This window comes from Dryobates pubescens, chromosome Z, assembly GCF_014839835.1.
Source record: "Dryobates pubescens isolate bDryPub1 chromosome Z, bDryPub1.pri, whole genome shotgun sequence".
NCBI classification, from domain to species: Eukaryota; Metazoa; Chordata; class Aves; order Piciformes; family Picidae; genus Dryobates; species Dryobates pubescens.
In genome coordinates, this window is record NC_071657.1 from 93025857 (window position 1) to 93053735 (window position 27879).

General features: G+C 41.8%; 1 protein-coding gene across 2 annotated transcripts in view; it reads left to right on the top strand.

Moving 5' to 3' along the window:
• Positions 1 to 552: 552 nt before the first annotated feature.
• The window catches only part of GHR (growth hormone receptor), a 164138-nt gene continuing 136811 nt past the window's right edge, over positions 553 to 27879 (top strand). For both annotated transcript variants that reach the window (XM_054178418.1, XM_054178419.1), the window contains exon 1: positions 553 to 661. The gene's annotated coding sequence lies outside the window, so the exon portion shown is untranslated. The remainder of the gene's footprint in view (positions 662 to 27879) is intronic.

Consider the following 27879-nt stretch of genomic DNA (forward strand, 5'->3'; position numbering starts at 1 on the left):
GGCGGCCGGGCAGCCAGTCGTGCTCTCGGCGACGCGGACGCGCCGAACCAAGCCGTCCCCCGCCCCGCTCCGCCCCACCAGACATGTTCGCTCGGCGCGCCACCGGCCCACTCCCTGACCCTCTCCTCCCCACAGCAGGCGGGATGGAAGACAGCCAAGCGGGACGCAGCAGCCATAGGAGGAGGAGGGAAGAAGAGGAAGAGGAAGAGGAAGAGGAGGAAGAAGAAGAGGAAGAGGCAGCGGCGGCCGCTTAGCTCCCCACGGTCCGGCAGCCAGTGCAAACGCAAACAAGGGCTGTGGGGCTGCGGCACCGCCGAGTGAAGAGAACGCCACCTCTGTCGAAGGGGCGTCCAAAGGCGGGGCTTGGGGGGCGGGACGGCGGGTTGCGCTCCTCGCTGTTTCCCGCCCCGGCGTGACCACCCCCTGCCCCGCCCCGCGGGAGGGGTGCGGGTTCAGCCCCGCTCTGGGTCGCTGTCGCTGGCTGTGGTCGGTCGTTGGTGCTTCAGAAGTTGGGGCTGTCTGCTGGTGGACGTAGCACCATGCCCAGTTGTGCTGCCGCCGCGGCAGCGGCTCGCTGAGGCGCTCCCATGGTGCCGGCGTCCGCCGGGGGCCCCGTGCCCGCCGAGCTGCCGAAACTTAGGAGAACTTTCTGAGCGAGTTGGTGAGTACAGGGCGGCGGCTCCGCGCCTCTCCCCGCTGGCCGCGTTTCGCGGGGGGCGGCCGGAGGGCGGCTTCATCGCTCCAGCCCCTGGTAGCAGTGCCGAGCCGGGGTCCGGCTCCCGTCGGGCTTCGGAATCCGCCTAGCCGGATCTCTCCTGGGCTTGGCGGGGTGTTTGTGAGCAGCCCTCGTGGCCCCAGACGATGTCGGAGCCCCTTGGGGAGCGAGTGCAGGCGGAGCCGGGCTATGGCAGCTCCGGCCGCTGAGCCGCGGGTGGGACGGCTGTCAGGGACAGGCAAGGGGGCAGAAAGTTCTCGGACCCTGCGTGTCATGGGTGCCGAAGGGGGATGATGAGGAAGGGAGAAATGGCCTTTGAGGTCTAGCGAAGCAGTTTATTTCAGAGAAATCTTTTCTGTAAAAAGCAGAGCGAGAAGGCTTGATAAGCCGCCGGCGTCTCCGGCTCCCCGCCTGTAATGTTTGTCTTCCGTGTGGTTTATCCCATATTATACGGTGTGTGCCGTGTGTCTGTGTCGTCTCCCCCCCTTTTGTTTTTAAACTTACCGTGCTATCTGTAATTGACTGCATTTCGTAGTGTGTGGTTTGATGTAAGTATTGCACGAGAGAACAACTGAAGAGAATGTTGTTAAAAGCATGCTGCAAGTACTCTGAGCAGAAGTAAGGGTGTTACGGCAGAAGAGTAGCTAGCGTTGTCCCACAGCAACGTCGTCAGTGACTTTTGTTGCAGAGTTTCACGGGGTTAATTTTAGAGGTCAGGTGTGTAGAAGTGTATTAGTTACTCGTCTTTTCACGAGTGCTGTGTATCTCGTTCAGACTCTGTTGTATTGTTAACGCGCTGTATTGAGGCACAGCTTCACTTTTCTCCTAGCGTAGCAGCTACAAAAGACATGCATTTCTGTTTGTGGTTAAATCAACAAATAAGAATGATGCAGTTAAATAAAATGTAGCTCACTGTTCAAGTTGAACCCCATTTTATAAATGCTTCAGGCAAGTGTTTACTGATAGGAAAAATTGAAGTTACTTCCAGGTAAAGAGGTGCATAAAGTAAATCTGCAAGACTCATTGCTATAGTATAGACTTGGTCGCTCACTTCAGTGTTGAACATGCACTTGTGAATAGAATTCGCTATGAGGAAATTTGATAAGAATTATTTAAATATTAGTTGTTGTTTAAAAGATGGCATTTCAAATGTTGAGATTGGATTACAGTTGAGATGTGGTAGCTCAAAGTGATAAATAGAAGTATTACTGAAAGTTTTTCAGACAGCTTGAAATGTATGAATAGGAAAGTGGTGTCTTTCATCTCCACATTTAAATCTTGTGTTGCTAGAATTGCTACTTTCTATGTTAATTCGGGATGATAGTGTGCTCGAGTACTTAAAAAAGGAGCTTGCAAGACAGCTTGCAATGCTTCTGAGGAATAATTTCTAGTATTTCCAGTAGACAGTAGTGGTATTTTTATTAAATATATGACGATAACTGCAGAAATTTAGAGTAATGTACAGAGAAATTACAGATATTGGCCAAATATTTTGGAGGTATATCCCTGACCAAGTGTGGTCAAGCACTGCATTGGGCTGTTTCCTGCAGTTGATGTATCTGCACAGCTCAGTGCAGCACCATGCAAATATATAAACCTGGGGACTCTACAGAGGCAGAACTGTGCAGTACAGCAGCGTTGCTCCTAGAGTGAGCGTTGCTCGCTGCTGGGTGAGTTGGGAAGCTTGATTCTGCACATTTTAACTAATGGAGGTAGCATGTGCTACTGTATGTGAACTCTTGTGCCTGTTTTCAGTAGGGAAGGCTAAAATAAATATTTTGTGGCAATTCCCCTATTTCTAGGTTGATATCTTTCTTTTTCCATGATCTGAGACTGAGAAAGTAAAATACATATTGGTTGTTTTAGGGTCTAGCTTTCACTCAACAGCTTCCTCTTTCCCTTGACTGTATGTACATTTCTGTTAATGTGTATGTAAACTAGATGTAGCCTTGCTTTGATTGAGTGAAGCTACCTTTTGCAGCAGACATTTTTTATCAAAGTCAGTATTTATTTTCCACTACTAATGGGAACATTGAGCTGAATAAGTATAACATCATGATCTCATTTGAAATAGTGTGGATAAAGTAGAAGCTGTGAATATTGAAGGGGGAAAAAAGTTTTATCATCTACAACTCTTGCATCCAGCCTGGCTGAAGCTCTTGCTTTTTCAAGGTAGGTGTCAAAACATTTTCAAATCATTGCAAATAAATAAAAATTATAGGAATAACATGTAGAGGAAATAAAGTTTGTCAGGATACTGGCAGTATAATAACAAGCCTGCTCAGTCTATTTGGGAGTCTTTAAATGATCTCTTCATGAGGGGTCAGTTTCCTTTTAACTGAAAGGATGATCTTCATTTTTTTCACCAAATACTTAACTGTCTGGTGGGAAGATGAATCTCGGGTGGGAAGATGAATCTCGGGCTGAGCGAAGCTGGGGTGGTAATTCTTCAAAGACAACAGTGTGAGGAAAGCAGGCAGGAGATGGTAGGGCTGCTGGTACAATTGTGCTGAAGGTTGATATGGGAGATACTAGCTTGGCAGGAACAGATTTACATCAGGACTCGAAGGAACACTCTGTGCTTAAATTGTTTTTCACAGGGAAATGTTTTTGTATTGTATATGAATCCCAATTTACATTCTTTGTACAAGGTGGGTATTTATATATGCATCATTTTAATTTGTGAGAGATGTAACAAGCATCCTCATACCTAAGAGCTGGTTCTCAATGTATAACAAATGCTTTTTGGCCATAAATTGGGAAGGCTATTTCTTGACAGAGATGGATGTTGTCCATATCCCATTTACCACAGATTATGAAATGAAAGTACAATTAAGTATGATACTTCATTGACCTTTAGAAAGCAGGTATTCTGTTGAAAAGAAGTCATCCCCAGAAATTTCTGGTTTTTTTTTTTTTTTTAGTTATATTAACATATAACGCAAGAAGCGCTTCACAGTAACAGCATTTTTTGCAACAGCATGGTTTGATAGCTTACCTAAATAAGGTAGTTCCTTACTGTTTGTTAAGTGTTTCAGAGGTACAGTGTTGGGAGGATGTAAAGGACAATTAACATTATTGATACTAGAGAGATAACTGCTGAAAAACACCCTTGTCCAGACTTAGGCTTCAAGCAGAAATGGTCACTGATGCATGGGATACTTTTAGTAAACGTATGAATGTATGTGCACAGACACTTGGTTCAGAGTAACCTCTCAGGGTAAGGTTGTCCCATTTCATTTGTCACCCACGTAGTCATTAACTGAAGGATTGAAGCATTTTTGAGCTTTAAAACATCGTCTGTCATGCTCATCATACTTACCCTGTTAATCACTATTATATTAGTCTTTTGACTTTTCAAAAAATCCACTAACCATGATTCTGACATCTGTGTCTTCTAAATAATGCTCATTCTTACAACTTCCAAGTCAGCTCTCCTGCTAGATACCTAAACTAGCAATGATGTTTTGTGGAAGGGATCCACTGCATGGAATCACAGTCACACATGGGCTGGTCATACAGGGCTGCATGGAGAACACTGGAGATGTGGCGGAGGCAGTGAACTCTGCATGAGGAACACTTAAGGGAGGATATGGAGGTTTGATAAATTTGGCAAAGAACTTTAACCTTGCTGCATTAAGAGAGTAAACACAGCACCTGTTCTTCTGCTGAGAAATGGAGTTATACTTTCCCATCTCTCCTTTTCAGCAGCCGTTCAGATAAACATAGCATTTTGGTATCACAGTGCTAGACCTGTTAGGCTTGTGCATTAAGCACAGTTGACTACCTAGGGTGGATGCATAATGTGGGAAACTAAACTCAGAATGTGCAAAGAGAAGATACTTCATCAGCTTAACAGTCATTAAGATGGAAGATCTATGACTCTTAATAAGCTTACTGCTTGTAATCCCAGAACAAACATGATACATTAAGACATAAATATGAATTAGCAGTTGCATTTGGGTGCCATTTAAACACTGGACTATAACAGCAATACAGATAATTAACATTTAGAACTTCAAAATACGTCTTCAAACTCAGTTTATAAGTAGACAGTCCTAACAAAAAAAGTAGTATTTCAGATGCTCCCTAGGGTAATTCTGTGTAGTACAGGTTTGTCAGCAAGTAACGCAGCTCTGATGGGTTGTCGGAAAGAGGTTATTAACAACAACCGTTATGTTGCATAATTCAGGTGCTTAAATTGATTTTGGGAGTTCTGCTGCCGTGGGAGAAAAAGAGGTTTGGTAAAACTTGGAGGACAAAAATAAATCCTGACCTATATGAGCGATTCCAGCACCATGCTTGCTTATAGCCCAGGCTGTTGTGGCATTGTGGGCCTAGGCAGAGCAGTATAGTCATTAGTCCTCTAGCTTTTGCAGTGACACTGGTTCACATCTGGCTAGCCTGGAATTTGGGGAGAACAGAACTGGTTTTACCTGTTCTTATCCAGGCAGAGATATCCAGTGGCCATTTCTAGCCTTTAAACTACGTTGTATCTTCAAACTGCTGAGTTCACTCAGATCCAAGTGGGCTTCCTCCATATTCTGGGGTATTTCTGGGATGTGTTGCTGGTAACCTGTGAGCAGAAACTAACTTCCTTGGTTCTATGAACAGAGTCTGTGTGCTTGAACAGTATGCAACACTTCTAGGTTTTAATCTGCATGTGGTTCATCTCTACAATATTATTGATATAGCTGAACAACTCGTTTTGTGGCTGTTGGAATTTGTGGATTGGGTAGCTATGGGCTGACCATGAAAGAGCATCTGTAGGCCAGAAGAAGCAGACTGAAAGAACCAACAAATTTTCTTTCAGCTGTCTCGCTTAAATGAGCATGCTTGTTAGTTTTTGCTTTGCTGCATAAACTGTATGCCTTGTTCCCAGCTGCTCTCAAATATCCAGCTAGCAGCCTGATTTCTGCTATATTTAACATGTTGGTTTTTTCCTCTTTTTTTGCCTGCCTTTCTCACATGCAAATAGGAATTTATGTCATGAGAATGAATTGTGGTGCAGTGAGTGCTCCTTTATTGCATGAGTGCAAATATTGTTTAAATTTGGTACCGAAGGCTTGCTCACAAACCATATTACAAACCTGCTTTGTAATTGTTTTGAGCAATGCTTTGTACACTGTTATCACCTGAAAAAAAACATTAATTCTTTGGCGTTTTAATTCTTTGGTGTTTTTACTGTTTGTGAAATTGCAAGTGGCTTTGTGGTGAGGTAAAAACGAGAGAAGAAAGCGTGTGTTCTTATGGTCCTTGTCTCTTGCTTTGCATGAGCTGAAGAGGACTGCTTGTAATTGTGTTTGGGACCAAGCTTTATCCACACTGCCTAGAAAAGTAAGGTCTGGGATGAGGACTGAGAGAGAAAAGCAGTTAGAAGCAATGAGCTGATGTATCTTTAGCTTTGATTGCTTTTTATGGCAGACCTTAGTCGGGTATGTCCAGGGGCACACTTTGGACCTTTTACTTACAAAGACACTCCTAAGAAAACCCTTGCTTTTGTAATGACCGTTACAGTTTGTGTTCAAGCACAGAGCAGCTCTAAGGACTAAGGGTTAAGTAACCAGGGCAGAATGCAGCATAGTGAGGACTCCATGGGTCTATCTGTACTTCACAGTATGAGCAGATCGCATGCAGTGATCTGTATTTTGGTTTTTCTGGTCAAGTCGTGGTTTCTGTAGAATGTAAGACTAGAGTCATGCTTGCCACAGTGAGTTGAGCCACCAGGAGGAATGATGGATTTTGAAATGTTCCAAATAGTACCAGCCTTTGAGTCCGGTATGCATGGATGAACTGTTCTGACTTGTGAGCACAAAGTTACAGCAAGAGAATCAAAGAATGTAGAACTGCCAAGGTACTTTATGCCTTTCATCTGTGATTTCTGACCTTGAGAGCAGCAGTGAGTCTCTACGTCTACTTACGCTGAGTAGTGGTAACAAACACTGCGCAGGAGACATGCTTGTTACGTGATACAGTTGCTATTGGCCTTCTGTACATTGGCCAGTTCTGCTGGTGCAGGACAGTGTGTATGGCATGGAGGGACTGCAGCTAGGGACAAGAAGAAATGGCCCCTCCATCTCCCTGTGAGGGAGGCTATTTTTGTGGAACCATGTGATGAGCTCTTGTATTTCTCAGTATTAAGGTGCATATCATAAGGGTGGCCATATCAGTATAGAAACCATTTCAGAAAAAGCAGTCACTAGCGTAAAGTAGCCTGTGCCTTGTTACTGCTGGATTTTAGTTGCATATATTACTTGACTAGCTAATTTTCTTGAACTACTAGGTAGCTTTGAGAGCATTAATTTCTTTGCTTGTACTGGATGCTTTTATAGTGACATGTAATTTATCCACCACAAGGTGTATGCAAGAGTGTTAACTACAGTGGGTACTGCTTGGTGGTTCTTAAGGCTTTGGCTGACTACAAGGATGCTGACAGTGACATTAAGGAAGGATGGCATTCACCTCTTTAAGTGATGCAGGGGGCCTCACTAACTTGTATAGGAGCAAGGAGGAGAGGAAGAACACTTGCATGGAAATGTTTTATATATCATTTTTTCAGGCTTATTGCATGTAACTGTGTAGAACCTGTATCCAGCATACGAGAGAAACAAGCAGTACATTATGATTCTGTATCTTTGATCCATGTTATATGGCATAGATGAATGCACTTAATGGCATGATCTAAAAAGTAATGCTGTTTGCTGTTGTACCCATGCATTTGTTGTAGCCTGTTCTGTTGTGTTTCTCCAGTTAAAAGTTAACTTTTTATTAAAGTAGCCAAAAATATTGTGAAAATCATTGCAGGTCCATTTTCTTCTACTGCTGGTGGAGGTCTCTCGCTATAAAAGTCCAAGAGAGCTTTATGGATCTTGTGGGAGTAAAAAGTCCATCTGTCAAAAAGATTTGAGAACATAAGATTTAGGAAGAGAGACTCCTCCTGGCAAATTGATGACATAGATGTTGACATACAGAAGCTTTTGTAGTCATATGCCTGTGTTGCATGCTGAGGTATGAGTTTCAGATTTAATTGATTTTTAAAATAATTTTGGTCTATCATTTGAATGTTATTTCAAACCTGAGGAACTTGAGAGCCTGGTTTAACCACAGATAGATAACCACAGGAGATACCTGTGGATCTCACAGGAGTGGGAAGAAGTTTTCCATAGTGGGTGAACATGTTCTACAGGTGTTTCACTTTGCTAAATCATGCAGAAGAAGAGGGATTGTGAGCTGGGGACTGCATTCAAATTATAGATAATTTCTGAAACAAAACAGACTATGTGTAACTAGAAACCAAGAGGTGAGAGCCTGGGGAACTGTGGGATGATATTGGAAAGACTGGAATTTGGTTCCACTGTCTTAAGGGGAAACTGAGTGTTATGTGAACAATAATAAAAAGAACATGTTTAAGACTAACTGTTATGATTCGTTTAAGGAAAACAAAGGTAGGGACTGGGAATAGGAAGATCTGCCAACTCTAAGTGAAGATCAGGTTTGAGACCACCTAAAGAACCTGAAGGTGCACAAGTCTGGGGGTGTCTGATGAGATCCACTCATGAGGCATGAGAGAACTGGCAGATGAAGTTACCAAACCACTGTCTGTCATATTTGAAAAGCCATGGCAATCTGGTGCAGTCTTTGCTGGCTGGAAAAGAGGAAACATAACCCCCATCTTCAAAAAGGGGAAAAAAGGAAGACCCTGGAAACTATAGGCAGGTTGACATTGAGCTGTTGCAGTGGGTCCAGAGGAGGGCCACAAAGATTATCAGAGGGCTGGAGCCCTCTGTGCTCCTCTATGAAAAAGTGCTCCTTTATGGGGACTGGCTGCAAGTGTTAGGATTCTGGAAACTTTATCTACTTAAAGATGTCTATGCTCATTTTCAGGAGTGTTGGACTAGATGACCTTTAAAAGTCCCTTCCAGGCCAAGCCATCTATGATTCTATGTTACAATATATATAAAAATCTTCTTGTCATTTTTTACTGGCTGTCTAGGTTGAAAGCCTCTGTAACCCACTAGGGTGATGTTCATTGGGTTTACCGACTCAACCTGTGGAAAAGTTACCTTAACCCAGCCTGCCAGAGAGAGTGCAGAGTACAGATAGGGGAGGAGGAGTACAGAGTACAGAGAGGCGGGAAGGAATGCCTTGAAAGTCTGCTCTTGGTGCCAATAGTGACCATGAAGGCGAAAGCAGCAGATTATTTGCAGGGGCTTTTGTAGGAGTCTTGCTTGGTTTCTTCTGTTTCATTAACAAAGCCAAATATTTCAATGGTGGTCAACAGCTTACTGAACACATAATCAGATTTCAGCACATTTTTAACGGAACAAAGAAGATTTATTTTTTCCATAAAAAAGAAAAAGTCTTCCACATTATTGAACTGTATGTTTCTTTATTGTGCGCAGTCTATGCTGAGGCTCATGTTGCAGTTAACATTTAATAGACCTGGCAAAGTTACTTCCTTCGTTTAGCTCTTCTAACTGAATGCTTGCTTTCACTTTTAGGTAGGATTTTCAAAATTGTGTAGGTTAGAAAAAGTGTAGAAGGACTGACAGAAACTTCTTTTACAGGACTAACGAGCAATCTTTATCTCATGGTGCATCATTGTGCTTTGGCAGAGTGGCTCCCATGAGCACTGGTAAAACCCTGTGTCTATGGTGTTGCTTCATATTGTACTAGATTGGTATTTTCCAAATGCTGAGATAGATGATCTTAAAAAATGTTATTAAAATTTCTGGTCAGGAACAGCACGGTTGTTCACAAGCTGCGGCTTGTGGAGCACTTCCAAACAGCACAGACTGAAGCAGCTCCGGGAAAGTGCTGAGCTGTGCTTGGCTGGAGGAGGCAGCCTGGGTTTCAATGGCCCGTTCAGCAGCCTGCAAGCACTGCTTCCTGTGCACCATTCCCTGTTCTCCCTGGCCATTTTCCTTGGGCTGCAACTGAGCTGAAATGGAATTCTCCCAGAGATGGTGCTGATGTATGTGAACTCAGCAGTGTCCTCTGATACCAGAGCAGGAGAAACAGCACCTGATAAAGCCCACTTTTTAAGTGTCCCTGGGAGAGTAAAGCTGTAGAAGCTAGTGGAAGCATGAAAGCAGTGGAGGCAGGCACTTCCTAATAGACAACACCAGGAAACCTGAACAAGCAACCATGTTTATTATAGCAATTACTGGCCAGAAATGAGGCATCTTCTGGGGAAAGGTGAATGTTCATCTGTTTCATTCTGTTGGTGCAGCTGGTAGTGCAGGCAGCTGGCAGTCATTTGTTGGTGCTATAATCACACAAACAGTACCAGAGGAATTGAGACATTCAGATAGTCACAATAAAAATGTACCAAAATACATTGAAGAGGCTAGCGCTGACTCTTTACCTTGCATAAACTTTCTGGGATGTGTTAAGGGACTGAGACATGAAGAGCAGGCAGTAGTTCTAACGCTGTTGATCAAGGATGGAGAGTGTGTACTTCTAAGTGAACAACACAGACCTTTGTGGATGTTCTGCATTGCAAATAGCTACTTATTGGCAGCTCTGGCTTTGTGCCTTGACTTTTTACTCCTACATTCATTCATGTGTCTTTATCTTAGCAAAGCACTTAAGTTAGTACAGAAAAGGAGCAATGTTATTTGTTTTCACTGGTTCTGATTACAAAACTACAGAATAAAGAAGAGCACTCATATTCCCATTACTTTTTGTTCACAGATGTGTCTCTATCTGGTTGGTGAGCGGTGTTTAGTTTCAAAACAATCCTGGTGGCTTGTTTTTGGAGGATGGGACCATATCCAGGCTGCTATTTGCTGATAGCATTACGATCTTTGCATGTGTTCTATGTAGTGTTAGTATTTCTGGCTATTGGTTCAAACATCTATCTATGCTGGCTACTCATCCTCTCCTTACTACCAACATGTCACTGTGTGGAACACAGTCAGTGAATTGTAATAAATTTAAGCAGATGTTGAAAGAGAAAGAAGTGCCAGATAGACCATTAGAAATAATTATCATGGGATTTAGAAGACCCACATCAGTAGTGTTTTGATTTCAGTTACTAATACAGTTGGGTATTGAGTAGTTGTGAAGGAAATTCAAAACAGTCTCTCCAAGTTTTGCCAGAGTTACTCAGAATCACTTGTTGCCAGACGCTGATGCTAAATGAGGGAGAACAGCAGCCACTACGGGGAGAATCAGTTTTCTGAAATTACCCAAAGTCAGTTATCACTCCAGTTGTTGCAAAGGTTTATTAATACTCTGTGGACTTCTCTATATTTTGAGTGACAAGCAAGCAGGTAGAAGTGATGTTTATGAGGAAAGTGTGTCTCACCTATCCTGATAGCCTGGGAATGCATATAATATCTTTTATTTGTGAGTTTAATGTATCTGGGAAAAAGGAGTTGTAGAATAGATTGTAGGGTCAAAGTGAAAGATTTGGTCTGCATTCCCCAAGCAGTAGCTCCTGGAAGCAATATGCAGCTCATGGGTAGGAACAAGGCCACATCCCTGGTTATGAGTATTAGGAAAGCTCTGCATTGAGTTCAGAAAGACTTCATCCAGACTTGAGCCTTCAGAGCCTGTGCTCATTCCACTGGTTTCCATACCATAGCAGAACCACTACAGCTGTTCTGTTGTTTGGTTTTTTTTTTTTTGTGTAGTTTTCTCAGAACAGGGGAATACTTGCTTGAGCATTTCAGTGTTGTTTTGAATACATTGTGCTCTTAGTTGTTACGCAGTGTTGGAATTAGTAATAAGCCAGGTGCTGCTTGTATTTCATGGATGCTGTATCCAACCCTATTGTCCAGGGAACCTACAAACAAGGCTACTCCTCTTCTTCAAGTAGTTCTTTTTAGCAGTAGCATGAGCTGGAAGTGCATTAATTAATGACATAATTTAAATATTCAGGGCTGAATATGAAGTCAGGCTATTAAAATTATGTGCTGATGAAACCTCCCTGAGAAGTTCCTTGTTAAAGAAGTGAAAGTCTGGCACTATATTGTCTAAGCGTAGGTAATGGCTTCAATGGTAGGTGCTGCTGGAGGAATCCAGCATACTTTCTGGAGCCTGGTTTGCTGGGTATTGTATGACCCAGTTGGCAGCAAGCCTGTCTTGTGAGGCACAGGATAATAGTACCCTGAACAGCCACTTTGCTAGGTCATTGAAATACAGTGCAGCATTATTTGGGACAGATATGTGTTAGATAACCTATTACTGCCAGGTTGCATGATAAAAAGAACAATCTTTTGCCATCATAGACCTTCTTTGCATTGTTCATCATCAAGCTGAGCCTGAGAAACTCCACTTCTGGTAAGATTTAAGGGGGAGTTTCCAGCCAAGGTATCAATAGGCATATCTTGTCATTCACCAGCAAATCTACTTATTATGAAGTTTTCCATTCTGTACTATCAACCTAGGCATTTGCTCAGTTAAGCATACTTTCAGAAAATTCAGACTGGTATCAAATTTATGTAAGAGTTATTTTCCAGAGGAAATTTAACCAAACAATGTTAAGTGGGTATCCTCTTAATATCTGGATATCTTAATATCCAATGTTGATTTCTGACATGATCTGCTGGAAGCAGGCATTTCTTCAAGAACTTCAGAGTGGCTGAAAGCTCCCTCTTTAGAATAGGGGAATCTGGCAGGATCTAAGTGCAAACCAGCCTTACTGTGTGGAGACTTTTCTGCAGGCCCTCTGATCTGCTGATTCTCCCTCTGCAAAGTTAATGTAGATACCTGGTGTGATTAGGCTGATCTCCTTTCCTCTATTTTAATTTCCCTGTTGTATGAACTCTGCCTGAAAACTAGATTGGCACATGTTGTCTTATTTTTCAAATTAGTCATGACAGCTATTCATAAAAGAGCTGGAGCCAAAGCATTTTGTATTTGTTGTTAAGTATTTTATTTTCCAGAAGAAAAACTGAATACTGTGCTTGTCATTCCTAATTACTTTTTGGCATATTCCTGGGTGTTTTGTTGACAAGAAGATACGTTTGGTTATTTTTTTCAGACACAGCTGAAATGCCTCCATAACTAGGCTAATAAAAATAATATTCTGTGAGGTGGAAGAGTATTTGGATTAAAAAATGTGTGGACATACTAACTTGTTCCTTTCAAAAAGGGTAACTTGATTTGTCATCTATTATCTATCACTAAGCAGTTTATGCTGCAGGATTGAGACTGTTACCTTTCATACCTGGAAACTGGTCATCAATCATATTTTATTATTTTTCAGTGCCTGTACATGTGTGATTTTTTCCTTTCCAGTGTTCTGTGAACTCTGGCTTGCTTTACCAAAGGAAAATGTGGTTGCATACCAAATTTTATACACACAAATTTGTAAGTGCACATCTACACAGAAGTAGATTTAAAGTTCTAATGCATGAGATATGCTACCAGCAAGCTACAATAACTGTCCTGATGTTGGTGGTAAATGAAAAGTACATCAGTGAAAAATCAAGAGCTTACCAGATGGCATTCCCTTCACATCTTGAGATTTTTACTCTCTTGACTGTCAGTTAGGTTCTAGACTACTGGGACAATGTGCTGGAGTTATCAGAAGCCTGTTATTTCCAAAAAGAGCTGCAGTTCCTGAATCTGAATGTAAATCTTCAGAGACACCACAATTAGGAGTGGCATGGCTTGTAAAGGCAATTTCAGGATACAGACTGTGGATAGATTCAGATATGAAATACATTTGGAGGCTGTGGTTGTGGATTAAAGACAAATATAGTCTGTTTAAGATTGATTAACTGGGGACAGCTTCATCCCTGGCTGGAAGCAGGGTGTTCTTTGGGCTGGTACAACCTGCCCCGCAGCTGCCTTGGTAGCAGGAGAAACTGGCAGGGGCTTCCCATCCGGAAGGGCTAGTCATCTCCTTTGACAGCGTCTCACAGGTTGGTTTGGCCATACATGAATCTCTACCAGCACCACGTATGAGGTGCTGCCAGCCTTGTTGCAGGTCTGGGTCTAGGGCTAGCCTTAGGACAGCTGGAACCCTGGGAAAAGGGACATATTTGGATCTGTTCTTTGTCCCCTGCAAAGTGGTTCATGTTCATCATGTGACCTAGTGGCTTGTGTATCCAGTGACAGCCAAGGGCAATGCAATCAGAGACAAATCTTAGGCAGGAAAGAGTGGGCAGGATTTAGCTGTACCAGCAGACGGAAATATGACCTCACGGTGGCTGGCCTTTTTGAGTGATACTGTAAGTTTGTTAAAGTTGCTAAACAGTACTCATGATATATCAAGTGTCTGCAGTGGATACCTGAATTATTTGCCTTCCATAAAGACTCTGCTACAATAAGCCTAAAACCTTAATTCATCCACCTCCATTTATTTCCTGCTCTTCAATGGTATGTGCAGAATTTCCCTGTATGTGCTGTCTGCTGTGATAACCTGGAGCAAAGGCTTTTGCCTCAGGCTACAATATTTTATTGCTAGCACTGTGGCATTGCCATAGTTTGCAATTCAGTCAGCTGCGCTAAACAAATACAAAGATACCTGCCCTGGAGAATTGGCAGGCACCATTCCTTCCAGGAAAGGCAGGATAATTTATGGTGCTGAACAAAACAAATAGTCACATGTGGCTGTGGTGCATGCTGATTACTTGTGCTTTTAATACATTTTTTGTTGGCCACATGCCTGCTGAAATCTGGCATTCCCCAATATTAGTTGCCTTTCTGTGCCTTACTAAAACAGATGTAGGAAACTGTTTTATTCTGAAATCTGAGGTTTTATAGGATCTTTGAATATAGACTGATGAGATATGGCAGTGAAGGTATCATTAACTATTACATTTAGAGGGGAGATAATGGATCTTTCTGTGCATAGAAATATATAAGCTTTTCATTACAAGCTTGCCTCTTACTGGATGAAATTAAGTTTTTGGTTTGAACAAGACAATTTCATTTGTTAGAAGTAGCTGGGACTGTGTACCTCATAAGTGGCTAACTGGTTAAAGACATTTCAAATAAAAACAGTTTTTCAGTCTTAAGTGATTTTAATGGCTAATTAGATAAAAACAGCTAAATAAAAGCTATTTCAAATAATAAATTCAGATATTTTCAAATGTACTTAAGTGAAAATACTTTTTTCTTGCATAACAATATGAATTGCCACAGAATAAAATACTAGTTGTCCTGTAGAATTATGTATTAATATGAATGTAGCCCGCAGAATTTTTTCATCACAAGTATCTGTTGCTAAACTGATTATTGCTGTTAGGCAAACTGCTGTCAGTTGTCTTTTATAGAGAAGACTGTTTTTCTCACACTAATAAGGGTATTGGAATGCCTTGAGCAGAGAGAATTTTACTAAATGGTTATTTACTGATGCCGCAAGCAAGATCATAGTCTTGTGTAAGGATTGTGGTAGACAGGAGGCTGCTGATGACAGTACCGTGGTAGGCTCTAAGTGGACACACCTCCCTGTCCTGGAAGAGTTTGGAGAAGGGTCAGGGAAGCTCTTGCCTTCTGTGTGGATGGGTCAGTGGAGTCCCAGAGCACTGGCAAGTGAGTTCCAAAAGGTCTGCAGAGCACTGCAGTGTTGTTTTGCTTCTCTTACCTTTCCAGTTAGGTAATTTAAACAAAAACAAAAAAAAAAAAAACCAAACACACAACAGCAAAACAAAACCACAAAACCACCCAAAACCCCAGCCAAATAAAACAAACAATAAAACCCCACCAAACAACCTCCTCCTTTCGCTGAAGTCAGTGCTCATGACAGCATGGCAGCCATTCGAAGACACCGATTACTGCTTCCTCCGTAGCAGCCTCTCCAGCCTGTGAGATGTTGTGCTTGCCTCCCTCCTCCTTTTCCCCTAAATATCTCACAACTCTTCTTCAGGGAAAGTGCCATCTTTTAAATGTTTCTCTGCTGGCTGGCCAGGTTTTCTGAACTTTGTATCTTTGTTGCCCTCTTCTGTGTACTCTTTAGTTCAGCAGCAACATTGGAAAGGCAAAGCAACCAACAGGAAAGAGATGTTCAGTAGCATCAAGGAATGTGGCAACTTATCACGCCTCTGGCACATTCTACTTCTTTTAATGTGCTGCAGAGTTCCTGGTGGCTGGGAGACAATGTCATTTTGTCAACTACTCACATTTAGTTTGTCATTTATTCCAAACACCTTTTTCCATTTTTTCTAATTCCCCCCCCAACCTGCTGTTACTTCTTATTCATTGTTCAATGACACTCTTAATGTTTAATCTCATAGTAATGAAATGAGAAAATAGTCTTGGAATGTTGGAAATCTTTAGATATTCATTTGTTTGTTTGAGTTGGTTTTGTTTATGCACTGCCCCAAATCATGGTCAGACTGAAAAATACTTCAAAATACACAAAATCCTTCTTTATTGCCACATTAGGTGTGTATATATGAGGTTTTGCTGTGGAGTCACATGACTTTTAAGGTAACATGGTACCCTACTGTTGGCACTGCCCTTTGTTAGAGCACAAAGTCCTGTTTGATTTGTGGTCAGTAATGACCCTGGAACTGCTTTTTTCATGGGTTAAGGTGATGACTGTGGTGTCTGAAGTGTCTGTTCCCCTTTGGCCCTAACCGTTTGGCCTCTTATAAAAAAAGTTTGCAAACACAGCTCCTAAACTGGCAGGGTAGTTTTCTTCAGCTAGAGGGTAAGCCCTTCTGTGAACTTTTTGCTCTCCCTGAGATTTATTGCAAAATGAGAATGTTCCTTTGTCTCTGGCATCAACTCAGGTTTGTAAACTTTGTTAACCAAAGAAATACTGAGTTCATATTCTAAAATACTTGGAATCTGGTTGTTGACTTTTGAGTACACAAGGCCGTTGCTCTCACTCAGCACAGTTTTGCCCTTAAACTTCTGGATGATCCCTGTACACATTTTCTTGTTTATTCCCTTTTCTGTCAGAGGGCTTATTCCTGGAAAATTTAACATGAGCACAGTTTCCAAATTGTGCTGAGGGTGATCATTCTCTGTTTCTCAGACAGCTCTTGGTGGGACAGATAGTGGATATTTTGCATTTATTTTTTTAGCGATGTGGATGGAAATTAATGGAGATAACGAATGGATGGAGTCATTCCTAAAGAGGGAGATAGGCAGGGTGTATGTGTGGGGTTCAGGTGGGAGTTTCTTGCCTGTAGGGTGAGAAGGAATGGGTTGTAGATGGGAGGGGCTGCGGTAGGCAATACTTGCCGCTGGTAATCTCCTAGCCTTCACTCACTCTCCTTGGCACAGCTTGCACTCTTGTCCTCTAGCCTATCTCCTCTTGGATATCACAGCTTCTTTCTTCCTTTAAAGTTGACCTTGGCTGCACATGCACCGAAAGGTGAGCTCCCATTGAACAGCCAGCTTCTTTGTCTTGGCTGGCCTCCCAAGGTGCTGGATTATTTTAGCTTTTAATTGCTGTTTTCTTGTCTTTTGAGGGATGGGAAGGAGAGAGCACAGTGCCAGATTATAAGGACTGTTTTATAGAGACTTAGAAGCTGAGGCTGTTTATTGTTGAAGAGCATTTTTTTTCTTTGTACAACATTAATAAATTTGCATTCCATTTTCACTGTGACAGCTTAGATATAATTACTCTGCACCATGGGCTGCTTTCATGAGTTCTGTATGTTTAAGGGAACATTTTAACCTGATAAATTAATCACGTGGAGTAAGTTAATGTTACTTAAATTAAAAATTTGCAAACCAGGCAGGAGAGAAGAGCAGCACTTGGGGTTGTTTGCTAGAATTCTCTTGGTCATATTGTTATTTCAGAAGAAAGAATGTGCTCCTGATTAATGGGATGTTACCCAGATCTTTACCAAAGTACAGGAATCAGAGCTAAGCAGCTTTTAAAAGTGAAGAAATCTTGCCTGCTCTTCTTTCTGCTATATCTTTAAGCAGCAGTTAAACCATCCTACTCACAATGTCGCTTGTCATTGGGAGAAATATGAATGTGAAGCTAGAAAACAGTTCTGCCCTTTGCAATTTATAGTCACCTTCAAGAAGGTGATAAATGCTGTTTAAAAGAGATTCATGGCAGTGGAGGAGGTTTTGTCTTTTTGCTGTGCTGCCTAAGATACTTTTCCTGGTTACATTTGCCTGTTTTTTCCATGCCTTACTGCAAATGCTAGCAGCATTACAGAGCTTTGTACTCTCACAGAAAATGATGCTGTTTATCTCCTCAGCACCTATACCTCATACTACTGTATCCAAAACCAGATCCTTCATGTCCAAATTACTTAAAAGGGAAATTTGGTTTCTTACTATGCAGGCTGTCAGTAGCTAATAGGCTGGTCTTGTGAGTTTGAATTGAGTGCTGCTGCAGTGATATTTCTGTGTTTGTGTAGCTTGCATGCTTTGTAATCATAAACTCCCAAGACAACTTTTGGAGAACAGCTGACTTAATAAATGTGTTTCTGGTCTTTGTATCTTCTTGAAGAGGCATTTGGAGAAGGGAAGGGGAGGAGTTACAAAGAAAGAGAAAAATGTCTCATCAGAAATATTTGTCTACTTTTCTTTCCCATGTTTGGCTGTTTCTGTCCTAAACCGTGGAGTATTCAATGCCTGTCTGAATAGGACTGAGGATGTGAGATAGCGCTCAGAAGAGTTTTTGTTCAGTTTTTAACCCTCTTCCTTTGATACGTTTAAACATGCTAAAGGCAGGAAAAGTTCAGTAATTGCGAAGGATGTTTGTCTAGTTTACATTAATTATTTATTTATTGTATTCTGCCTTTTTAAGGGAAAAAGAGGCAGAAAAGAACAAGCAGTATTTTGTCTCATTTCTGAAATTACTTATATGAATGTGTATATCCCATACTAGATGGTAAAGATGAACTCCTTCAGACTATTAAGAATTGCTCTCCATTAAGAAATGTATGTACTGCACTTAATGAAGCAGCACTTAGCTTTGCTAACATCTCTGGAGAAATATGGAGGTTCTTTTAACACACAAGTGGATTCCCAGAACTCTTGCTTTGTAAATAAGGCCTGTTCCAGCAAGTCCTAATTGATAATGACAGTTAATGTAATACCTACTGGCTAGGCATGGCCTTTCCTAAAAGAGTTCTTTGAAACTTATTTATTGATTGCTGCAATCAATGTGCTTTAAAAAAAAAAAAAAAAAACAAAACAAACCACAAAACAAACAACTAAACCAACATTAATTTGGCCTCAGTTTTCTGATAGATTAATTTATTTAATTCTTGGAGTGAGTGGGATTAAAGTCTCAAACCCCTTGTCTGCCCCGTTTTATTTGTAAAGCGTTTGATGGTTTTGCTTGTGTATGTGATTATGGCCCAAAGAATTACAGTTACGAGGATATTACAGAAATGTAATTTTCTGTCCAGGTTGACCAAAGGCTGTCTAGAAATAGAGAATTCGCTTAACTCTCTCTGTCATCAGTTCTTTATAAACTAATTGTTGTTTATGTACCTGTGCAGAAAATGGGGCTTAATTGTAAGGCTGAGCTGCCATTAGCCTCTGTCGTTCTATGTCATTAGTGCTTTATATTTGCACAGCACTCTGTAGACATCAGGAAAAGAACCCTTGTCCCATGGTACAGAGCTCAGCCAAATTTGCTGCAGTCTGCAACCAGGATGGGAGTTGCGCTTTGGTGCTTTTTACCTTTAGTGTTCTCTTGGAAGTCGGAAGCTTAATTTAATTGCTGTTATCAGTGAATGGATAGTGTTAGACATCAATCATCCAGTGGTGACATTCATCTCATGTTTTTCTGTTGCATATACAGTTTAGGATGATATTTTAGTTAGGGTAACATAAGTTTAAGAGCACGCTTGTAGTGAGCTAGATTCTGGCTTTAACGTGTCCCCTTAAGAAGGGGTCCTTTGTGCTGCCTTGAAGGCTGGTTTGTACTCTTACTCGTTCTGTGCATCTGAGCTTTACTTGTGCTTTATTCCAGTGGTGAGATGCTGCAATTGTAAATGTTCAAAGGAAGAAGGAGTGCCATACAATAACTCAGCCTGCAGCCAATCCATGAAAACTTAAACATCAGTATAGTATAGAAGTCTTGTCCTGGCCTGTGTACTCATAAAACCAGCACAACAAATTGTACAACAGACTTTTATTTTCTATCGCTTTGTACAAGTAGTAGCCACTGTTAAGTATTTCTTTCCTAGCCATTGCTGCAGACTAGTATTTTAGTCTGTAGTACATTTGGTGAAAAATGTGCTTAATGTCCCCTCCTTTGCAGAGACATACTTCAGGTATAAAAGAAAACAAAAAACATTTTGTAGCTCTTTTGAAGATCCAATAGTATGGTAAGCAGACTTTTGAACTTAGGGATTTTATAGGCTGCTTAAAAGGCCTGCTATTTTTTTCATTCTCAAAACTTTGCATTTTGTGTATTCTGTTGTCTATTCCCACTGTGCCCTCTTACAGGCTTCCACAGTTTTGGTCTTTGTTAATAAACCTGTTTATTAATGAGACTTCAACTTTGCTGAAAATGGCTTTACAGTTAGTGTTGACTTAGAGAAAGTAACACAAGAGACTCAGCAAGTTTCTTGTATTATGCTTCTATTTTGACGTCGGACACAGGTAGAATCATTTCAAAAGACCTGTGTACCTTCAGAGAGTTTTGGGCAAACTTTTATACAAAAAGTTACCTGTCTGTCATGACACTGGTATGTCAGTACTTCACAGAAAAGTCCAGATGCTTCCTATCTATACAAAGGTTATCTATCTAAAAATAGCAGAAGTATACATATCATCCAGGTGTCCTTTATCTCATACAAAAGACCATCTTGTCTAGGACTAACAGAAGTAAATCACTGAAAAATCCTGCTATCCCTTATCTATGCAGAGGCTGTCTGCCAACTCTCTCCTCCTCCCTGCATTCCAGCATTTTAGCTAACGAGGAAAATTCTTATCTACTTGGTTATTCTGTTAATGAGAATTTTCTATTCATCAATTCCCCCCTTTCTTACAGCCAAGACTATATTCCTATACTATATTTTCTTAAAATAATGTCCTGTTTCTAGCTCATGTCTGAGTTTATAATTTTTATACTTCTGGTAGGATTCTACACCACTCTTTCCAGTACATATAATTATCTTAATCAAAACTAACAGTAGTATTATCCAACAGTTAGAGAGATTAGTTTACAAAGCCAATTCTTGACTAACATTTAAGTACATATTTCCTTTCCATCCCTCAATAGTATCAACCAACAAACAAATCACAATTACTGATAGAACTTGAGCTTCAGGGGTCCCTGGGATTCAAGTTTCCATTCTCTCGCTGAGGTCTTCTTGACTCTGGTGTGGTAAATCCAAGCAGGTTGTTCCTTGATTTTGATGGCTGTGAAGGATGTCAGTAACACCTGATATGGTGCGGTCCACTTGGGCTCCAGAGGGTTCTCTGAAAGAGACCTGACATAGACATAATCTCCAGATTCCACATCATGGAATGGTCTGTCTAACCCTCTCACATCCGTTCCAATCACCTGCTTGTTAACAATGCTCAGATTCTTATAATTCTGTTAAGCATATAGAGAGGAGTGCGGTAACCCCAGGATCACCTTGATTAGTACCTCCACAAACAAAAAACAGTTAGTTACTCTTAAGGCTTTGGCAATATTTTCAGCAAGGTTTACAAATAAATTCTTAGCAACAGTTGGAATCTCATGCTTAGTCCTTGTTTCGATTCCATGACAAAAAATTGAACAATAATCTTTTTTGTGACAGGTCAAATTTAACAGATAGTGGTTTACTGAGATTTGTGTTAATACCACTTTGCCCTATCAACCTTCCTTTCTCATTATTCGTTCTTGCTTCTATCCACCACTGATAGGGTACTTCTTTAGGATCATAACAGGTTGTTTTTCCACTTTCATTACACTGGGCATACTCCGTCTGATCTATAGAGCAAGGATTTAGATTTTTTCCCGTGCAGTCATAGATGGCATGATACACCTGCACTTTTGTGCATGTCCCAGGACCAACAAGGCTCCATATACCATCAGAAGAGGTCTGGTCAGGTCTGTGATACCCGGCGATCTAAGCCCTAAGGGGTTGCAGCCCTCGGCAGACCTTCTTGAGCCACGGTACTGGTTCCTTCCTCGGCCTTGCCCTCTTCCGCTTCTTAGGAGCTGGTCCAAACTGACTCTCTTTCCCCAGTTTTCCTTACCTCTTTTATCTTACAAATTAGTGTATACCAACTGACATTTTCTACACTATAACAATACCCCTACAATAATAATATCTGCACTTTACCCCTGCTAAATGATTTATTATACTAAACCCACCAGTGTAAGAGATTCCAACTGCTAAATTCCAGATTCTTTTAACCACCGGTATATTTCTCCTCATTGCAGTTTCTCAACCTTAAACAAACTACACATTAATTTCAGGGATTTGCCAGATATTCTGGGGTATATGGCAATATTTTCTCACCAATACACAGCAATCCTTTCAAGGTCAATCTCTTCTTGGCCCATCAAAGGGTCCACAACTTCATCACAATTTCCCAGCAACAGACTAATCAGGCAAGGCAACATCAGTAACGTTACAATCACAATTAACAATATTAATAACCCAGTTTTAACAACCAAAAGAAACCAACCAGAGAATTCCCATCCTTTACACAATCCTTTAAATCAACCTTCATTATCAATCTGCAAATGTGTTCCACTCTTTTCCAGTTCTTGAATATGCTTATGCATTGAGACTGAATGATCTAACAGATTCATACAACACAATTAAAACAAATCATATAGAACATAAACTCTTTTGCTGGTTATGGCCTTGATTTCAACATGCATCACAGCATCATGGCTGAGCCATAGAGGGTTAGAGCGCATGCGCAGGGTTGGAGTTGCGCATCCTCACACACAAATCAGGAGATGTTACCACTCGAACTGGGAGAGATGGCCACCACCAGAGAGGATTTCACCACCCGGAATCCATCTGAGATGCCAGCCAGTTCACCAATGGTAATGTTTTTCTACAGTATTTTAGTAAAAACCAGACAGTATTTCCTACCTTGGCTGTGACGCTGCAGTGCTTTCTCACCATTAGGCTGGTAGGCCACTGTCACCCACCAGGGAGGAGAGGTCTAGACGAGCAGTTCTTCGCCCTCCGCAACAGCCACAGAGGTTCGTTCTGTTAAGGCTCTAAATTTCTCTCACCCTACATGGTTGATTCAAAAGAAATCAAAGATATTCCCTTTTTGTTATTTCTTCTTTTCTTAGGAGGAGAGCTCACACCACCCATCGACCCACGCTGTGCCCAGATGTTGAGGTGGTTGGTCGAAGGCGGCTGGGAGTATTAGTTTATTCACTGTTCGGTGTTTCAATCTGTGCTGTTATCCTTGTTTTTGTTACTGCCATCCTTTGTTATCTCAATAATTGTTGTAAATAAGTTGTTTCCACAGTTCCTGTTAACTATTAGTTATTGTTAATTGTTGACACAGGTTATAATAAAATTTCTACAAAGTTTAGCTAACAACTCTATCTGCAAAGCTACAAAAAAAGCCCCAAACAGCTGCTAGCAAGAGAAAGATAACAGGGAGAAAGTGTGGGCTGGCAAAGTCTCCGCAACCACAAAGCAGGAGGGAGGGGAAACTGTTTTCTGCTGCAGCAGTGCTTTCTTGCTAATTTCTTCTTTCCCTGACTATGTTAATGCCCCAAATATTTTACCTCCTTTTCCACAAATTGTAATTTATATCTTGATACTTTTATGCTTTCTCTTACTCTGTTTTTCTCTTGTCGAGGGCTCATTAATGCAAGACTTAAAACCTCAATTAACTGTTCCTCCCTTACTCTAAATTCTACCTTCCCCTTATTAAATTTAATTTCAGCTCCCAATGCTTCTAACAAATCCCTTCCCAACAATGACTTTGGGGCATTTAACATATATAAAAACTTATGTAAGCCCCAAGTTTTACCATATTTATATTTAAGAGGTTTTTAAAAAATGCCTTCTCAGTTTGACCTGTAGCCCCTACCACAGAAACACAGCTCTCATCCAAAGGCAGCAGTGCTTGATTTAAGACCGAAAAGGTTGCTCCCGTGTCCACCAGAAATTCCAGTTTATTTTCCTGTCCCCCTAGCTTCATTATGACCAGAGGATCTGATAGGGTATTTATCCCTAGTTTATCTTCTAGTTGTGCCTGTATTCTATCTTTCTTTTTCCTCTCTGGACATTCTCTTTTCCAGTGTCCCTTCTTTTTGCAAATCGCACACTGATCTTTTTCCAACCGTACTCTGTTAGTCCCTTTAGTCTCCTTACTTTCCTGTAACGCTGCTACCAACATTCTCTTTTCTTTTCTCCTATTTTCTTCTTCCCTGTTGGAGAATACTCTCCATGCTACATCCAAAAGTGCCTGTAAATCCCTCCCCTGTGGGGCTGACAACTTTTGCAACTTCTTTCTGATATCACTAGCAGATTGCCCAATAAACAGGGATACCAGTTGTTGTATACCTACTTCTGATCCGGGGTCAAGAGAGGTGTTTTTCCTCTTGACTTGCCTCAGCTTATCTAAGAATTTCGAGGGTGATTCACCAGGTCCTTGTCTGACTGAGTATAACACAGACCAGTTAATTGTTTTCAGAATGGCTTTTTCTATTCCCCTGGCTACAAACTCCCAGTATTCCTCCAATCTAGTCCTTTGCAGGGCATTGTTCGTATTCCATTCCGGATTTTGGCGTGGAAATACATCTCCAGTGTTTGCCCCCCCCGCCCCCCCCCCCAGGTTTGAATTCTTTCTGTTGCTAGTTCCAATCCATGTTTTACAATTAGTTGTTTCTCTGTTTCAGTCATTTGTTCTAATAGTAACTGGTTATTGTCCCAGTCTGGATTGTGCTGCCTGATCATGAATCGAAAATGTGTAGCTGTCCCTGTGGGATCGTTACGATAATTTTTAGCCTTTTCTCTCCAACTATCCAAATCATGACTTGTAAAAGGTACCTTAATCCAGACTGGGTCCCCCTCAGGCCCTACTGCTTGTCACAGTGGGGCTTGAATGAGTGCCTGGGAAGCCGGGGCATTTGCTTGCTGTCCTCGGGTCCTTCTTGCCACTGGGCTTCCCTGAGCATAGCTCTGGGAACTGACTCCGATGTCACTCTCTGAATTGCTGCCACTCCCAGAACTTCCTACATTATTTTCTGAACTCTCTGTCACTACCCCTTGCAATTTTCCTGGAGATGGATAAAATTCAGGCAGGTCCTTTAATTCCTCAAGTTTAAGACACCTCTGCCCTATGCTACACGCAGAGCAACACCTTTTCAACCGTGTCTGCCTCTTGGCCTTGTTTTCTTTTTCAAGGGCCAAAACCATTGGATCAGAGGGAGCTCTAATACCACAGTCCCTTTGAAACTCTGGGTGCCCTCGGAGATAGAAAAACATATCAGCATATATTGTGTCATCCCATTTCTTTTCTCTTCTTAAAAACAACATCAATTGCAGTAAAATATCATACTCCAGACTCCCATTTCCAGGCCATTTCTCTCCACCGTCTAATTTATATAATGGCCACCATTGGGTACAATATTTAATTAGAGTCTTTTGATTTGTTGACCCTCCTCAGGGGCCTCCAATTTCCCCCCAGTGGGCAATTATACAACCAAGTGGGCTATGTCTTGGGGTCTCACTACTTTGCCTCCCTCCCATTTTACACAATACAACAGAGTACTGTCTTTTACAGCACACAGAACACAAAACAAATACAAATACAATTACAACAATAATGACCGGTCCTTAACACACAGTTATTGGCCACACACACTCAGCCACACATTCAAAACCTAAACAATATTTCAAATACTTTATGTTCTTTAGGGACCCTCTTGGCCCCTTGCACACTTAAACGATACGTATAGTTACCTTTGGGACCCCCCTGGTCCCAACCCAAGAGCTCTTTTACCTAGGGGTGCAATAAATGCCTCTCTCCTGCGCAGGGCGTCCCCTCGTGCCTTATGGAGTTACCCCTTTTATAGAAGGAAACCTTCTCTTTCCTGGCAGTCTTGTCTGTTCCTGCAGCGATCTGGTGAGCAGCAGAGCTCTCCTCGAGAATCTCTCGGCGGGCCCTGAGAGGTCCGGCTCCTCAGCAGGTCCTGCAGCCAGAGTCGTCCTACCGCGGTCGCCAAATTGACTTAGAGAAAGGTACACAAGAGACTCAGCAAGTGTCTTGTATTATGCTTCTATTTCGACGTCGGACACAGGTAGAATCATTTCAAAAGACCTGTGTACCTTCAGAGAGTTTTGGGCAAACTTTTATACAAAAAGTTACCTGTCTGTCATGACAGTGGTATGTCAGTACTTCACAGAAAAGTCCAGATGCTTCCTATCTATACAAAGGTTATCTATCTAAAAATAGCAGAAGTATACATATCATCCAGGTGTCCTTTATCTAATACAAAAGACCATCTTGTCTAGGACTAACAGAAGTAAATCACTGAAAAATCCTGCGGTTCCTTATCTATGCAGAGGCTATCTGCCAACTCCTCCTCCTCCCTGCATTCCAGCATTTTAGCCAACGAGGAAAATTCTTATCTACTTGGTTATTCTGTTAATGAGAATTTTCTATTCATCAGTGTGATCAATAATATTCAAACCTAGTAGAGAATTTTCTGTTTTTCATGAGATGTTAAAAATTATTTGTCTTTTCCACACTCCAGTTCCCCAGCATTTCACTAGGATTCCCTCTTGACATCACCACAGGATTGTTCTGACGTTAAGCAGAGCGACGCAGTACTGTCCAGTCATGCATCCTTTTGTCCTGAGAGTATTTTCCACAAGTGCTTTTTGTGGACACTAGGTCTTATACAATCACAGAATTGTTTTGGTTGGAAAAGACCTCCAAGATCATCGAGTTCACCTGTCAGCCTAACATCACCATGGCCCTGGTTCACCTGGCCCATGTTCACAAGTTTCTTGAACACCTCCAGGGATGGTGACTCCACCACTTCTCTGGGCAGCCTGACCGCTCTCTGTAAAGAAATTTTTCCTAAGAGCCAACCCTTGACACAGTTTCAGGCTGTTTGCTCTCATTCCATCACGTGACACTCGGGATCACAGACTGGCCCCCACCTCACTACAACCTCCTCTTAGGTAGGTGTAGAGATCAGTGAGGTCTCCCCTCAGCCTCCTCTTCTCCTGACTAAACAATCCCAGTACCCTCACCTCAGAGAGCTTGTTCTCTAGACTCCTCGCTAGCTTTGTTGATCTTTGCTGGACATCAACTCAATGTCTTTTTTTGGTGATGGGGGGCACAAAACTGAACACAGGACTCAACCAGTACAGGGTACAGTCACTTCTCTACTTCTTATGGTGACAGTATTCCTCACACAGGCCAGGATGCTCTTGGCCTTCTTGGCCACCAGAGCACACTGCTGACTCATATTCAGCTGGCTGTCCACCTGCACCCCTAGGTCCTTTTCTCTTGGTCAGTTTTCCAGGCACTCTGCCCTAGGCGTGTAGCATTGCATGCAGTTGTTGTGGCTCAAGTGCAGGACCTGACACCTGGGTTTGTTAAACTTCATACAAGTGACCTTGGTCCATCAATCCAGTCTGTCCAGGTCCCTCTTGGTTTTCATCCTTCTGACCTTTCTGCATGGGAGCCTCCTGGTAACATGTATTTTAAGGAGCTTCAAAGTTACTGGGTGTGAAAACTGTGAGAGGATAGGAATGGCTGCAGTATTCCTGCTGTCATAGTGCAGCCCCTTAAAAATGGCCTTGCAGCATCCCTCAGAGATCAGTGTCTTGGAGCAGACACCTCTGTGCCCTTCTACATGACTTCAGCAAGCCCATAGTCAAGATGTGAAGAGGTCTCTGACATTTTGAGTGAAAAGCAGCAATCATAGTGAGTCACAGTGATGGAGGAAGGAATCTCTGGATGATTCCTAAGGCCAAACTGGGCAAGGATTTTGAGGAGGAGGACAGTATTGACTTAGTGGAGAACTAGTTTGAATAGCATAGAATGGCACATTAATTTCAGTTTCTTTTACAAAGCAAATACTATGCAACATTTTGGGACTTCTAAAGTTGCGGGTATTGTTCCTTAAAGAAAATCAGTAACATAAGAAAACCTGGGTAGATGGGGGAGTCTCACTGCTGTTGACGTGCTCTGTGCTAGGTGCTTTCTTGCAACAGCCCCGAGGTGTGTTTCTATGCATTGTCAAGCAGACTGTGTGTATACCATTTAAAACTGAGTATCCTCTAAATCTTTTCTGATTGTTGCCTGTGGTTTAATACATGAAGCAGGGACCT